The following is a 4,867-nucleotide window of genomic DNA, read 5'->3' on the forward strand; positions in this document are numbered from 1 at the left end:
AGGATCTTGTGGGAAAGTGTTAATCCTGTCATGACAACACCTGGTCAGTTCTGTTGGATTTGAACCGAGGAAGGGCAGCGGGAAAAGGGTCCCATAAAAGGATCTCTCTCTCTCTCTCTCTCTCTCTCTCTCTCTCTCTCTCTCTCTCTCTCTCTCTCTCTCTCTCATATATATATATATATATATATATATATATATATATATATATATATATATATATATATATATATATATATATCATGTATAAATTATATATATAAACCTACACACTCATTAGAAAGGCGATTGAACGCAGAAGCTTCAATATTGTGGTCTATATTAATTCGTTCATCAAAGCTTTGGGGAAACCCTCTTTGTATTCCTTTTGGTTATGGAAATTGGGTCCCCAGAATTTAATTTAATCAATAAGGTAGAAGAAGAAATCAACCATAACCTTCAACAACTTAAGGCGAATCCTTTTTATCAAAAGAAATACACCTCCTTGTACATCATTGGTTCATCTTTCAGCATTTTATAAGGATTGTCTGAGAATATCAAAGATGACACCTTTGCGACCCATATTGTCTACCTATGATTCCGCTGATTTTTTAATAACTCCATTTTTTATGACTATAGGTTATCTAACTACTAATGCAAGATGCCAATAGCTTTGCTGTCCGTTTTGATGTTATTTCTTTATGCATAAATACGGAACACTTTCAGAACCATATCCATCATCTTAACTAAAGGATTTTCCAATCGGACCTCCTTATCTCATGGATTTAGTGTGAACGCTTTTTATAAAACTGCATGAGCTTGTAATTGAAACTTTTTATATTTGATGAAATTAAGAATATTGATTATTTTGCAATGGGTTTCCCCCTGAGGACCAACCTTTGCTAACATATTCATGTTTCATTGAAAAGTTATTCATGGATCAGTGCCTTGTAGCTTTTAAACCTCAAATTTATAGATGTTATGTAGATCATCGTTTAGTTCATTTTAGAATTAGACATCACCACACTTTGTGTTCAGAATACTTACAGATTTCATCCCTTAATTGAGCGTTCATAGATATTGTCCTCTCTCTTTATTTGTTTATATCTGGGGAATTCTTATTCATGTTATTCTTTTGAACATTTCGCCAATTAGAAAATGACCTTTTGCGGTACCTTATCATACCTGTTCATTTCAAGTCTTACCACCTTTACTTTATTTTACTTCGAGTTGTTTTCCTGGTCATACATTTTTAGCTATTTAGAGTTTCACAGAGATTGTTCCATGTTAATTTTCAAATCCAAATTATCGAAGTGCTTCAAAAACAAGAAATTCTTCAGTTTCTTCCTGAAAACCTTTATATCAATAGCCTTTCGAATGTCTTTTGAGAGCTTGTTATATACTGTAGTCTTGGGGCTGCATATTTAAGGCTCAAGAACTTACCATAGAGATGCAGTTCATCTTGGTTCCAACATCTTGAAGCCATCTGTAAGTATTCCAATGTTGACATGATTCGTTGGCTGCACGATGTGTGGCAATGTTCTTAGATATTTTGGACTCCCGCTGCTGATAAACTAATGAATCATTGCACACATCTTGAACTCTATCTCTAGCTTTAATAGGCAGACGGCGTAATTCAATTAGTATAAGAGTAATCCTTTCTCAGAGTGGGACATATCTTATCAATCTTGCTTCTCTGTTAATTATGATTTGTAATTTCTTCGCACTCCCCAAGAGATTAGTTCACCAAACTTACAACTGGGCTCCACAAGGCACTAGAAGAGTTGGAAGATCCAGACCTACATGGCTGAGGTCTGAGAAGCGTAAAGTAGATGGAGATGAATGGAATATATTGGTTTAAAATCCCAAGTAGAGACTAGATCTAACTGAGGCCCTTTGCATCAATAGGCGTAGGAGGAGGAGAAGATGAATTTCGTATTTTACACTTATTGTGAATTGTAGTAGATGGAGTTACAGTAGTTAGTCCCGGTAAACGATCAAGCCATGCACTTAGAGCACGGTCTCTTAATAGATATCAGGACCAGGTTGTTGTTAATATTTATTTCAATATCGCCCCATTTTCTCAAGTTGGTTTTTATTCCCTACTACTATAAATTTTGTTTCATATCAGTTTATTTTTAGTTGTTTAACTGTCATCTATTCACTAACACTATTGAGAACCTGGTTCAAGGTTTCAGCAGTATTATTATTATTATTATTATTATTATTATTATTATTATTATTATTATTATTATTTATCTAATATTCATTTTGTATTATCTAAGCTAGAATCCTAGGTTGGAAAATCAGAATGTTGCCCAAAAGCTCCAACAGCGAAAAATAGCCCAGTGAGGAAAGGAAATAAGGATGAATAAACTGCATGAAAAGTAATAAACAATTATCATGAAATATTTTAAGGTCATTAACGTTGAAATAGTTGTCATACACAAACTGTGAAGTGACTGCTGTCTTTATGTTCTACATTCGATAGAAGTTTGAACTTCCACAAATGATTTAATAAACTCCACTTTACGTGTGTGTAATATTTTGATAGACGTATAGCAGATACAAAATAAGATTGAGCGCAGCACACTTCCCTGGGGTAATCCTTTGCGTAAGGAAGACAAATATCTGCCGAGACCACGTGGTCGACTTGTCAAGAAATGTCAGGAATTGATGGATATCAAATTTGACTTCGTGATGGACAATATCATAAAGATTAAAGAGGACCCTTAGTTTCGCAAGCACTGAGGTAACAACATTAGGTAGAAATCCATGGCAAAGAACTAAAAAAAATTATTATAAGCTTCATAACCACGATCACAGTTACGTTTGGGAATGAAATTTTCATAGAGTGAATTTAACAGAACAAAAATGAGAATTAAACTTGAAACTAACGAATAAAACTACGAACAAATGAAGGACACCGAATTGATGTAAAACAGATGCTTTGACTTGAAACGCAAACAAGCTGGCAGAGTTTATAAAAACGACTGTTTACCACTTTAATGTTTTTCGACAACAAATGATATAACTCCTTTTTCCCCAACAGAGAGCGCAGTAATCAGTTACGATTGTCAAGTTCGTTGGAAAAGTAAAACATCAAAACAGTATTGCTAAAGCTTTGCTAGTGAATAGTCATTGTGCAGTTGAGACATTGCCTTGCTTTGAGACATTGCCTTGCTTTGAGACATTGCCTTTCTTTGAGACATTGCCTTGCTTTGAGGCTTAAAATCAGGAATTAGAAATGGAACATAAAATTCTACGGAGATGATCATGTCTGGAAAGTTTCGTGTTTAACTCTTTAAGACAAAATGGGAATCTGCACCACTTAGCGAAGACGCCGTACTTGCTCGAGTAAGTAAGTAAGTAAGTAAGTAAGTAAGTAAGTAGAGTACAGTACAGTACAGTATTCATAATCTATGGGTAACCTAATTTTTTTCTAGAATTACAAAAAATGGGTGTTTCATAAAGTTTTAATATTTCCGTCTTGTATTGCAATTTGATGTGCTATGTATTTAAACTATCCTTTGGAATACCCTAATGTGGTGAAAGTTTGTGTATCGCCATGATCAGCAAAGTTGTACAAAGTTTGGGGCCACACTTACTAGGATGGTTTGTTGTGAGCGATCAGACTACGTGTCCACCATCACCATCCGCAGTGACAATGTGGTGATGAAAATGGCCACACCCGGGCCATGACTAGGGAAATGTCAGAGGCCTGCAGTTGAATAGATACGGCTGCATTTGTTATTACTGGGTTCCTACTGATATTCTGTACAAAATCGCACTTTTCTTCCTTTGACTAAATAGTTTTAATCACCAGTGTGACCCTCACTATCCCATTTGCAATAGTGATAAAAACAAATGATTTGTAAAAGTTTTAACAACAAATAGTAGAAGTAAACGATCGAGATTAACATAAAATTTCAACTGCAGAAGTAACTTGTGCCACAAAAAATTTCATTTTCAACTTTTTTCCCTCATTTTTCTACAACCTTTTCATCCTAGTTATGGCAGCCATTTTAGGTAATATATAATAATTCCCAAAGCATCACAAAGTAAAAATTATATCTATAGAAATTTATCATGCTTTTTTTTTATTGAAGCTTTATAGGTAATTATATCAATATTTTTTTTTTTTCAAATTTAGTACTTTTTCCATTTAACTGCCTTTTTACTTTATTTTATATTTTTCCCCTACTTTCCTTTACTCTTATAACAAAGGAAATTTATGTATTAACCAACTACCGGTATTATAATGTGAATCATTCAACAACAAAGGCTTCTTGTTTCTCTCCGGTGTTTCAGCCTTCATGTTTTGCTCGTTTCATATTTTACGGTTTTGTAGTTCAGCCACAATCGTTTTCGTATGAAATCCTGTAGTCTTATTAGAAAATAGTACTTTGACTCGTTTAATACCATCTGGAGAATTTCTACCTCATTTCTTCAGCTATTTAATACCAACTGGAGAATTTATTTGAAATCCGCTCTAAGGAAATTATATTTTAATCTTTGGCAAATGTTTTTTTTTTTTCTTTTTTTTTTTTTTTTTTTTTTTTTTTTTTTTTTTTTTTTTGACGTTGATTTGGAATGTTCAAAAGTAGCATGCGAAGTTTTGGCTCTCTGTGCCAGCAGCCCATAATGATTTCTTGCAACAATTGTAGAGTGTATTTTTGTCACAATAACGGCTCCCCAAGAACCCACAATATTCAGTTTTTCCCATACAAGCACGTTCAATGTGTTAAGATTGCCTTACCTTGTGCTTGAAGCCCGTATGTTAAAGTCCTTACTGTACAAAAAAGCAATCGGTACTAAACATTTGAGTCGCCTGATATAATATCATTATTAGTTATGGCAACACCAAAGTCTTTTATCAGAAATGTATTCT

General features: G+C 33.9%; 1 long non-coding RNA gene across 1 annotated transcript in view; it reads left to right on the forward strand.

The window, feature by feature from the left end:
- Positions 1 to 3,104: 3,104 nt before the first annotated feature.
- The window catches only part of LOC137648448 (uncharacterized), an 8,444-nt gene continuing 6,681 nt past the window's right edge, over positions 3,105 to 4,867 (forward strand). Inside the window, exon 1 of the long non-coding RNA XR_011045618.1 lies at positions 3,105 to 3,333. This is a non-coding gene — a long non-coding RNA (uncharacterized lncRNA). The remainder of the gene's footprint in view (positions 3,334 to 4,867) is intronic.

The sequence above is a fragment of the Palaemon carinicauda genome, chromosome 10 (genome assembly GCF_036898095.1).
Source record: "Palaemon carinicauda isolate YSFRI2023 chromosome 10, ASM3689809v2, whole genome shotgun sequence".
Taxonomy (NCBI): Eukaryota; Metazoa; Arthropoda; class Malacostraca; order Decapoda; family Palaemonidae; genus Palaemon; species Palaemon carinicauda.